General features: G+C 44.8%; 1 long non-coding RNA gene across 3 annotated transcripts in view; it reads left to right on the top strand.

Annotated features, from left to right (window-relative positions):
• The window catches only part of LOC107110294, an 11,012-nt gene extending 9,074 nt beyond the window's left edge, over positions 1-1,938 (top strand). For all 3 annotated transcript variants that reach the window (XR_001482510.1, XR_001482511.1, XR_001482512.1), the window contains exon 3: positions 1,700-1,938. This is a non-coding gene — a long non-coding RNA (uncharacterized LOC107110294). The remainder of the gene's footprint in view (positions 1-1,699) is intronic.
• The last annotated feature ends 10,149 nt before the right edge of the window (positions 1,939-12,087 follow it).

Here is a 12,087-nt window from a genome sequence, read left to right as displayed (position 1 = left end):
CCGAGCCCCCCCCCCCAATGTCCAGAGCATTTTCTGCCCATACACAGGGAACACTTTTCCTTTTGGGGGGATTTAAATATCCCCCGTATATTTTTTCAACTTTTTAGATTTTTCTGCACACCGGGGGACTGCTCTAAGTGCAGGAAAATATCTCTGCCCCCCAAGTGCCCCCGATGTGCAGATTTAGATATCCGCATGAAGGGGGTAACTTGGCTATTAGATATATAGATGGGGGAAACAATAAAATGCGGTGGGTTGCCAATGAACTCATCTGGATTAAGACTGAGAGAACTAATAATGGCAGTGCCAGACTAAATGGCTAGTGTGGGAGTAAAGTAAGGGTAAAGGTTTCCCTTGCTTGAAAGCTAATCGAATCTGGCTCTAGGGGGAGGTGCTCATCTCTGTTTCCAAGCTGAAGAGCCAGCGCTGTCCAAAGATGTTTCCGTGGTCACGTGGCCGGCATGACCAGACACAGAGGCACACGGAACACTGTTACCTTCCCACCAAAGCAGTACCTATTAATCTACTTGCAATTTTTTGCTTTCGAACTGCTGGGTTGGCAGGTGCTGGGACCAGAGACGGGAGCTCACTCCATCATGCGGCACCCGGGTCTCGAACTGCTGAACTACTGACCTTCCACAGCCTGCAGTTCAGCGTCTTAACCACTTGAGCCACCGCAGTATGAGAGTAGCAACCAACAAATGCTTCTCATGTCCTCCAGCAGCAGAAATTTCACAAGAGAGGGGAAAAAATCTCAGGTTCTGTTAGGGTTGCCAGCTTCAGGTTGGGAAATACCTGGACTTTTTTTTTTGGGGGGGGGTGGATCCTGAAGAGGGGAGGGTTTGGGGAGGGGAGGGTCTTCAATAGGGTATAAATGTCACAGAGTCCACCTTCCAAAGTGACCATTTTTCTTCAGGTGAACCTGGTAATCTTCTCTGTCACCTGGTAATCAGTTGTAATAGCAGGAGACCTCCATACACTAGCTGGGGGTTGGCAACCCTGGGCTTTGTGTATGTTGGTCTTCCTCTCCTTGCATGGGCAGGGCCTCCCATTTTGAACTTTCAGTTCTCCCGGATTTATAAATTGATACTGGGCATGTACTTGAAGGAAGGCCCAAACAGGCTATGTTCAAGCAATGTGTGCTGGAGTGGGGGAAGAGAATAAACAACAAGTGATCTTTGGCAATAGGCTCTGTATTTTTATGGGCCGTTAAGGGTTTTGCAAAGATTAGCTCATTAGAATGATAAAGAATGAGTCAGTGCTCAACTGTATTCCTTATGGTGAACTGGAGTCCTTACGGTGAATCCATTTTATTAATAAGTCCCCTGAAGACCCATTGCTCATTTTCTACCCAAATGGTGTTTTGTGCTCCCCCTGTCCTGGGTAGGGTTGCCAACAGCCTGGAGGGGGAAAAAATGTCCTGTCCCTTTAATAGAGGCTTAATGTGTGAATATGGAAAGGAAGATTTTGATGGCACGGAGGTAAATAACATCACCGGGCAAATAGCATCCTATTAAGCCGCTATTACAGGAACAAAACATTTTTTCTTCCAGGCTGTTGGCACCCCTAAGGAACATTCCAGGGGCAGCCTTGGTGAAGCCAGTGTAACATATTTGCAATATTTATTTGCATGCATAGCTGTTGATGGTGTATAATATTAATATTATTGTTATTAATATAATATGATCTTCTCCCACAGACTGGCCATTAAAAACTCCACCGGATGGGCCCGGCACAGCGGCAACACTCACCGCAGAAGTTGGGCCACAGCCCGCACGTGCGTTCTAACAGCCTCTGCGGACGACTCCAGAAGAAGCAGGTCGTCGGCCTTGGGGGCGGCCGTAATTCCGTGGGCACTCTGTGACATAGCGAGTCGGAAGGATCGGCCTTGATTTAGGTGGCCTTTTCTTTACGGTGCGAGACTCTCTCTAAACGTGGATCATCCCCCCCCCCCCCCATTCTGGTATCTGAGAGCCAGTTTGGTGTAGTGGTTAAGTGTGCGGACTCTAATCTGGGAGAACCGGGTTTGATTCCCCACTCCTCCACTTGCACCTGCGTATGTGGCCTTGGGTCAGTCACAAGCTCTGGCACAGCTGTTCCTGAAAGAGCAGTTTGTGTCAGAGTTCTCTCAGCCCCACCCACCTCACAGGGTGTCTGTTGTGGGGAGGGGAAGGGAAAGGAGTTTGTAAGCCGCTCTGAGACTCCAAGTGAAGGGCGGGGTATAAATCCAATCTCTTCTTCTTCTTCTTCTATCTCTAGCGCTGCTTCTGCTCAGACAGCGGGAATCAAACACCAGGAGAGAGGCTTTTTCCCGCCGCTCCAATCAGAAAACGAGCGTAGGCCGAGCAGTGGGCTTGTGTTTGACGACGTAGGTGGGCTGCGACGTGGCTTCCTGATGGCGCCGGTAGTAAGGAGGAGAGAGTCTTTGGGCCAAAAGAGGAATGTGGGAGCGCAGAATTTGCCAGTTCAGCGTAGTTGGAAACAGCCATGGAGACAAGATCCACGTGCGGACAAGGAGACCCAGGAGGGACAAGGATTCGCCTTTTGGAGAAAACAAAAGATTCAACGTGCTAATAAAAATACTCTGTGTCATTGAAATTAAAAAAATAATATAATATTATTAAGAAACTGTCTTCTGACAATGGCGTGCAAGTTTAAAAGCACAGTTCATGCTTTAAAGTAGAACACAAATAAATAAATTCAAGACATTAGGTGGATTCTTTTCCTGTTTTTGCATTCTCAGATCATACCCACAGGTACATAAAAAGCAAAGTTTCCTCTAGTGCCGTAGAAAAGAGAAAGAGTCCAGTGGCACCTTAAAGACTAATAAAATTTGTGGCAGGGTCGGTGCTTTCATGAGTCACTGAGTGCTCTTTTCTGTTGCTACAGACAGACTAACATGGCTGTCCGTCTTGATCTATTTTCTCTGCTGTTCAAGGATGCTGGTTAGGATTTGCAATTTTATGATTAAGGTGGAGGAGAGTTTGCTCATCGCTTCCAGTAACTGCACCATTTGCTAACATTCTCCTTTTATTACAAACAGGAGGAGTGATCGGTGGCCACCGGTAGATTCGTTGTTTCGTGAGTGATAGGTGAACTTTGGCAGTGCAAAGCCGGTCTAGGAGATCTCCAGATTTAGCCTGGGGTTAAACCGTTTTGGCAATCCCTCCCCGCGTCTCCATCCTGGCAACCCACTCACCAACCTCTAGCAAACGGCAAAGGTTCCTTAAATATACTAATTAAAATAGGATAGTTTCCATACTAAATATCAAACAGTATTTCCAACAACAAAGGCTCAGCTTGAACAACTGAGCTGAGAAAAAGCAGTTAACATGCAAATTCAATAAACTGTGAGAAAAGCCAGTTAAAAGCAAGATTAATGCTGAACCTGGCACCCAACTTTCTTGTGCAGGCTGCTTGCTGAGCTGGTAGAGAAGCTGATCTGATAGGCTGGATTCATGCATGCATGGAAGAGCTGAGATGAATTCCTAGCCAATGAATTTTTTTTTAAAAATGATAGGCATATAAGGGCAGGCAGTGTGCAATTAAGGAGCTGCGGTGGCTCAAGTGGTTAAGACGCTGAACTGCAGGCTGTGAAAGGTCAGTCGTTCAGCAGTTCAAGACCAGAGTTGCCGCATGATGGAGTGAGCTCCCGTCTCTAATTCCAGCTCCTGCCAACCTAGCAGTTCGAAAGCAATTGCAAGTAGATAAATAGGTACCACTTCGGTGGGAAGGTAACAGCGTTCCGTGCGCCTTGGGGTTTAGTCATGCAGGCCACATGACCACAGAAACGTCTTCGGACAGCGCCGGCTCTTCGGCTTTGAAACGGAGATGAGCACCGCAACCCTAGAGTCGGACTCGACTGGCTTTCGAGCAAGGGAACCTTTACCTTTACCTTTTTAGTGTGCAATAAGGTGTTGGATTCTCTGGACTTGGTATTGCCAGGGAACCACGGAGTGCTCAAGGATTTTAACACAGCAGAGCTGGGGCTAGGTGTGGCGACAGACTTACAAAGGTACATGGCGTCAGCAGTCAGTTCTAAAACTAGTTAGCAACTTTTATTAAAGGAAATATTAAAGGAAACGCAGGCTTGAGAGTGCAGGTAAGAGAGATAGATTAGCTACTCTCTGACTCGATGGTGTTAGATGCTGGACGCACGTCCAGCCTCCATGGGGCAAGACGGAGAGATCGTGCACCTCCTTTGTGTGCGTGGGGAGAGAGAAGAAGTGAGAGAGCGGAAGCAGAGGAAATTGCCCCCAAGAGTAGCATTCTACTTCAAAGGAAAGGATCAGATAGCAGGAAGGAGAAAGGATGCTCTACGTGTCCTCACCTCTCTGTCTAAACTCTTTGGTGCCATCTCTCAAGTCTGAGACAGGAGACAGTGCAACGTCCTCCACTTCTAACATAAGGGACATCATCACACACGTACCTCGAGCCAGTGTTGGTCCCCTGGCCATTTAAATTGCCCAATGCCCATCAAGGAAGAAGCAAAACAATTGGATCCGAACAACCCAGTGGGTGGGGTTTCCCAGCTTTGCCTTGGCAAATGCTGGGGAGATTTTGGAGTCTTTGCCATTAAGACAAGGGGAAATTCCTACAGGGTTGCTATGTGGAGGCCATTTTTTTCGGCTGCTTCTCAGTTCCTTGGGGATGGGAAGTTGGGGCTGAGGGCAGGTAACTCCCTGCTCTGGGTGGAAGACCCATCCGTGGCTAAATGGAAGACCTACAATGCCCTGTTTCCCATACAGGAAGGCTGAGGGGCCTCTCATGCATGGGGAATGAATGTCGTAGCTCAGGGGTAGATCACAATCTTTTGGAATCGACCTTGCCTTGCCTGTATCTGACCCTCAGTTGTATCTCCCTACGCCTGGCCTGAGTATCTAGCTGGAAAAGGTCTATCATTCCAATCCATTTTCATGTTCTACTCAAGAGGTCCTGATCACAGATAATGCACTGTCCCCTCCCAAGAGCACAAGGGCCTGAAATATTCTGTTTTCCCCCCAATGTTTTTTATTTTGAACAATATATACAACAGTACATTCATAACATATATTGACGCTATGCAATAATCAACTTTCTCAACCCTTAAGAGCCCTTTTAAAAAATATAACAGATCTTTGTAATAAGAGTTGTTTGGAATCACTTCTTCTTCTGCTAGATAGTTCACCACTGGGAACCAAGTTGCTTGAAAACTTTTTTGGTGAGAGACAATTTTACCATATATAAAGTGCTCCCAAAGTTTGTTTTGCCAACATTGGAGAGTAGGTTGATTTTTGGTCTTCCAATACTGGACTATAGTTATGCGTGCAATAGCTAATAATGTTGCTATTAATGTTCTAGTGACTTTTCTTTCACAGGTATCTGGGATGACATCCAACAAGACCGTTTCAGGTAGAAAAGGTAAGTTGATTCCCGTGATTTGTGGTTAGGAGTGCAGACTCTAATCTGGAAGACTTGGGTTTGATTCTCTGCTCCTCCGCATGCAGCTGCTGGTGTGACTTTGGGTCAGTCACAAGTTCTTTCAGAGTTGTTCTCTCACAAGCAGTTCTTGAAAGAGCTCTCTCAGCCCCACCTACCTCACAGGGTGTCTGTTGTGGGGAGGGGAAGGGAAAGGAGATTGTAAGCCGCTCTGAGGCTCCTTCGGGTAGTGAAGGGCGGGTATAAATCCAATCTGTTCTTCTCTAATCTCATGCCTTTGACGTGCTGAAGGAAAATCATAAGTCACAGCACAGGATATCAGCTCCTAATGTGCTTGTCAAATAGCCTGTCCAGCCGAAATGTGCAGTGCCTCTGACTTTGTACACTCTTTGAAGCACCAGGAAGCAACATTACAGCGCATAGGTAGCTATGATTAAAAAGAAATTTGTAACGCCATCACTCATCTTTATATGCAGAGTTATTGTACGGGTTTTTATGGCTAATGGCTTTTCCATTAATAGTCTGCTCCCATTTTTTATTCTGTATGTTTTCAGCATAAAATCAATGGCTGCAATTACGTCTGTAGTGAGCAGCTTATTTAGCTCACGCTAATCGGTCATTCCTGGTGGAAAGGTATGTCATGTTTGATGGCCGTCAGAGGGCATCAAATGTGGTTAATGTATTATTACTTGTATGCTGCCTTATCGACACAGGAAATTAGATGACAGGCAGAAGGATTCTAGGTCTTTTACCAGTTGGTTTTCCACATGTGGGTTATTGTTATTATTGTTGTCTACTCAGACTGGCAGCGGCTCTCCATGGTCTCAGGCAGAGGCCTTTCGTATCACCTACTCCCTGGGCCTTTCAAACTGGAAAGGTCAGGGATTGAACCTGGGACCTTCTGCATGCCAAGCAGATGCTGTGCCACTGAGCCACGGCCCATCCCTCCCTTCTGGAATTTGTCACTGAATTTCTAAATTTCTAAACTAAATTTCTGAATGGCTAAAAAACAAGAAATTCACCCCAGACCCAAATCTAAGTGGTGGTAGACCTCTGTGTGGGCAATACTGCTTTACACTGTAGGTGGGCCTCACTTCACTGAATACTAGAATTATTTATGAATGGTCACAGTCAGATATTTGACTGGTAGATGGTGTTCTGCAATTAAAGATCTAGCCAAATTATTGAGAATTGCAGATGTATCTTTGCAGAATTCTCTCTCTTTTTTAAAATAAATTTTATTTTCCATTTTCCATATATACATAACATCAAATCCAAATGTATCCTATTGTCCGACATTTTGGGATTACATTAAACGTTTTCTTCAATCCATTTATTGACTTTTTGCCATTTTTGTTTAAAACTATTATCTGTTTTCCCCGCCAAACACATATTTAGCTTATCCATTTCTATTATTTCAACAAGTTTCATAATCAACTCTTCCTTGCTTGGTATTCTATCTGTTTTATCTTTACAGGATTCTCATTCCAAGCAACACTGTCTTCTGGAGCTGAGCTGGTGTTATATGCTCAATGCTCAGAATGTCCAGGTGTTTCTTGAGGCCTCTAGGCACGGCTCCAAAGGCTCCAGTGATAGTCTAATTCTGTTCAAAGATCATGGTATTTTGTGATCTCCTCCTGTTCTTTCTTTTCTATTCTGCTGTCTCCTGGAATTGCAGTATCAATTATCCAAACCCTCTTTCTCATTTTTTTCTACAATTGTGATATCAGGATGTAATGATTCCTTGTTTTACTGTGTGTGTGTTCCTTTAAATGTTTGGTTGGATTGCAGTGTTAGTAGAGTGATTGAGAGAGATAAGTGCGTTGTGATTGGTGGAGGACGGAGAGTGTGGGAGGAATTGTTTGGAGTGAATCAGTGTGTGTCTTGAAGTCAGTTTGAGTGAATCTGAGTTATGGAGAGGTCGGATTTAGAGTGAGTCAGTCAGCGAGTGAGCTGACAGTCTATGCGGAAACTTAAAGAGTTCAGTATATATGGCTTTAAGAGTTTAAATGTGAAGGAGATATGAGAAGGGTCTGTGAGACTCTAAAGTAAAGAAAGAGAACCAATAGTACAAAGAGCTAAGCGAGTGTGGCTGCCTATGTGAGAGATTCCTGTCAGAGTGGGATCTTAATGTCAAAAGACTGTGGGTGATACCTTGCCAGTTTATTTACCAGTTCCTTTCCCCAAATACAGTTACAGTTAACCAGCCACTTATTTTTGTTCCTTAATCAATAAATCATATTTTGTTTAAGTTTAACCCAGAATTCAGTTCAATCCTTCCTCAGGGCCACTTAGACCTCTGAAAAGCCTAGACCCTAAGTCACATCACCAGCAGCAGAAACAGAGAGATTTGGAATTTCTTTAAATTCCTGGTGGCAGCAGAAACTACCCAGTTTATAAACACAGAGTATAATTTTAAAGTGAAAACAGTCCCTCCAAATAAGCAGTGCGCCACACAGGGGTATTATGCTCCAGGCATTTATCTGTTTGTAATTGGAAGTCACAAAGAATCTTTGTTCGTCATTCTCCATGATCTTGTCTGGTTTGTACTCCCATGAATTTCTGGCTGATGGTAAGCCATACCTCTTGCAAAGATTCCAGTGCAACATAGCTGCACCTCTGTCATGACATTCTTTATAGTCAGTTTGAGCAATTCTTCTGCAGGCACTGACCATGTGGTCGACTGTTTCATTCTTGGTCTTGCAAAGGATGCTGTTATAATTGGGCTTCTGAATTTTGGCTTTCATACTATTTGTTTCAAGTGCCTACTCTTGTGCAGCTAGAATGAGTCCTTCCATTTCTTCCTCCAAGTACCATTTTGGAGCCACTTCCAGGTATTTTCACTATCAACTGGGTTCGGTATTGCCCATGCAAATGCTTTTCCTTCCGGTTGTCAAAGTGAGTTTTGATTTCAATCTTTTTCTGTCTGCCTTGTACACTTCAATTAGAAGCTTCTCTTTACTTTTCTTAGTGTACTCATTCAGTGCTCATTTTCTCTCCTTCAGCTGCTTGCTTAACGTTCAGGACATCTCTTCCACCTAATCTTCTTGGTAATTCGAGACCATGGACATCACACCTCTTCCACCTAATCTTGGTAATTCGAGACCATGGACATCACTTCTAGGGTGTAGTGAGTGATACATTGTCAGTCACCACTTCTGTGACAGGACTTTCCTTTTTGTTTCCTTTGCCTTTTGGCTACTCATAAGAGTAGCCATGCCGAATCAGATCTTGTAGGCCAACTAGTCCAACCCACTACCTAAAGCTAGGGCATCCTCCCAAGACAGATATACAGTCTCTGCTTGAGAGACTGGATAATGGGTTCCACTATGAAATTGTTCCCAATGTGTTCAGCCAGGTTCTACCCTTCTAGAATGGAAGTCCCCTAGATCTACTCGTTCCTTCTGGAGCAGCAGAGGACAAATCTTCACCCTCTTCCGTGTAACAAACCATTCAGGTATTTGAGGAACACAGTTCTGTCCCTCTACGCCAGCTTTCTTTTCTCTCAGCTAAACATACCCAGTTCGTTCAACCTATTCACATAGGACTTCTTTTCCAAACGCTTTGTGGCAAAATGAGGGCTTTCACTAAACTAACAGTGAAGAAGAAATAGGAAAAAATCCAGCAAACAGCAGTTAAGACGACGGAGGAGGTTAGAACTGAAAGGGGATTGGTTACTGCTTGGCTTGGCTGTGATTGGCCAGGTTGGTAGCCATTGTGCCTGATTGGTGACAGTTTGAAAATTCTGGAGAGAGTCTGTTAAATTCAGTTAAGGGCTGTTGGGCAAACACAGAGTTGGAGGGAAGACAGTAAAGGAAACACTGTTAAGAAAATAGGAATTAGAAGGTGTTAGTGGCCAAGGGAAATGTGGGTCATAGATTCACATGTAATGGAACTAGAAAGATCACTGTATCTAAATGGGGACAGTACTTAGAGTTAGAGTTGCACATTTTTCTCATATTACTTTTCTTGGTTTAATATACTAATTGTTGAAATTTGTCACAATGATTTAATCCTTCGTGAAATTAATTGTTTTAATCAATCCTGACATCCAGTACTCGACTACATTAATTACTGCACAATATTAATATCTCCGAAGGTAATACTTGAGGGTACTATGGGATCAAGGAACAGAAGTATCAAGTGGTGGTAACAGTAACTTATATACCTCCAAACCATCTTTGTTGCTTTCCTCTGCACCAATCTGCATCTTTCTTAAAATGCAGCCCTCTCACCCCAAATTGGACACAATATCCTGCATCATATCTGTCTGTCCATCTTCTCCATCCATCCACTCCCCCAGTCAATCTTTGCCATCTCTCACTAAAATTTTTCGGCTGGGAGAGGAAAGTCCTTATTTAAGGTGCTGGGGAGATGTTGGCAGATGAGACATTTGGCCACTCTGCTTTGACTAGAGAGCTGAACAAGATGGCCCTGTGCTCTGGTTCAGTGGTAGAGCTTCTGCTTGGCATGCAGAAGATCCCCGGTTCAATCCCCGGCATCTCCAGGAAGTAGATGATGCGAAAGACCTCTGCCTGACACTCTGAGGAGTGACGGCCAGTCTGAGTAGCTAGTAGTGTCCTCGATGGACCAATAATCTGATTCAGGATAAGGCAGATTCACATATTCAAGTGTGGCATACCATGTCCCAGAACCCCAGGAAAGCCATCTGGACAGCCACTGGTCCAACTGGAAAAGATCTGTACTCCCCCAAGAAGTGAAATGGTTCAAATAGGAAATCATACTCAAACTGGAAGTGGCACAGAAGCGTCTGGTAGAGGGTCTGTATAAAGGAGACAGTGGAGAGCTGAATGGATGGCTGAACACAGGGCAAAGGAGGGCAAAGGAGCCAGTAAATTCTTGTCCCCTGTCCCAAGGTGGACCATCTCAAGACAGCAGAAGCATGGGGTAGAGCAGTGGTAGGACACCTGGAGGTAGCCTTGGATGGGAGACCACCAAGGAATACCAGGGTCGCTTTGCAGAGGCAGGCAATGGGAAACCACCTCTGAGCATCTCTTGCCTTGAGGTGGCTATAACGTCGGCTATAACTTGACAGTGCTTTCCAGCGCACGTGCAAAATAAATTATGCAAATTAACAAAAGCTGAGCAAATGTGTGTCATTTATGCAAGCAGCAGAATACAGTGGGGTTTTTTTTGCATGGAATTTGGTTTATCTGGGTGCTTAAAAGTGTGGAGTAGACTCAGCCCTGAGCATGATTCAGGGCTTTTTCGCACACGCCGAAATTTCTACACAGAAAAGGCTGTCAACATACAAAATGGTACACAATCCAATAGCGTTCCTCCAACCTTTTGTGAACCAGTTTTCCTGCACTCCTGTCCATTCCTGCAGCCCCCTCCATGCAGAGGAACAGATTAGTCCAATTCCTATAGATATTCAATTCCAGCACTTGCCTCATGGGAAGAAGTAAACAACAGAGACACATCTCAATTGGAACAGTGAAGACCAGCAAGATCCAAATTAACGGGAGCTGTTCCCACATCAAGTACATTAAATTGGAGAAGAGATGAATTTCTATAGCAACCACACATGGTGGCTCATATGTTGACGCTCCAGTTTCCCATCCTTGTGGCTTTGATCCTGAATTATTTATGTATATATTAACTTCTCCAGTCTATTTATTTCGCAGGTTTTGCTGTCTGTTTGTTTGAGAAAAACATTTTTTTTTTTTTTGGCTAGCATTTTGAAGGCAAGACACACATCCAGAGAATGGGCTTGAAGACACGTGATGTTGTTATGAGATTTCATAACAGAAAGGCGGAGAGAGACAATGTTTGAATCCTGTATGAAAAACTGTCTTGTTGGAAGTTAAAATCAGAGAGTCGAAGCGACTACATCTTTTAAATTTGGGTTCAGGTTTAGCTGCATCCAAAGTTCATCCAGTATGGCTCCAGGGCAAGCCACTAAGGTTTGGTAACAGGTTTGGGATGCTTTTGGAACTGGTTCCAGCTTGCTTGGTGGAGGGGGATGTGATTTGTATGATTTTTCTGATTGGCAAAGCAAGACGGAGCAAGTTGCTGTTCACATTTCTGCACAAAACATCTGGATAGAATGCTGGATGAGCATTCCAGTCTGGCTCCGGGACAGGACTGGGGGCTGAAACAGCACAATTGGCCTTCGCTGATGATCTTTCGCCACAGTTGGACAAAGGCAATCCCTTGCTGCAGATATCGCTGGGTCTTTCAACAGCACTTGATACATTCATCCACAATATTTTGGTGGAGCAACTACAACCAGTGTTTGCGATAAAAGGGACAGTTCTCTGCTAGTGTTCTTTTCTCATTGGCAGAGAGAGAGTGGCACTAGGAGAGATCGTGTCAGCTAGCTGGACCCTATGGTTGCCAGACCTCCCTGGTGAAGATGGGGGTCCGCCGCCAGGCCCTGCCCCACAGCTGCCAATCAGCCGTCCAGCCGGGGGACTTAAATAGAGAAAGGCCCAGGCCTCGTTGTTGGCATTGCACAGGAAGTTATGTCATCACACCAGCAACATCCAGGAGACACTCTGGTATCTGGGCAAAAACTCTATGGTAGAAGCCGGTTTCAGAGTTTTTTGCCTGAATACCAGAGGGTCACCTGGATGTTGCTGGTGTGATGACATCACTTCCTGTGTGATGCCGGCAATGAGGGCTGGGCCCTTCTCTTTCTCCAGG

This window comes from Gekko japonicus, unplaced genomic scaffold, assembly GCF_001447785.1.
Source record: "Gekko japonicus isolate JY-2015 unplaced genomic scaffold, Gekko_japonicus_V1.1 scaffold580, whole genome shotgun sequence".
Lineage (NCBI taxonomy): Eukaryota > Metazoa > Chordata > Lepidosauria > Squamata > Gekkonidae > Gekko > Gekko japonicus.
The sequence above is the reverse complement of the archived record's forward strand: the minus strand, read 5'-3'. Positions and strand labels throughout refer to the sequence as shown.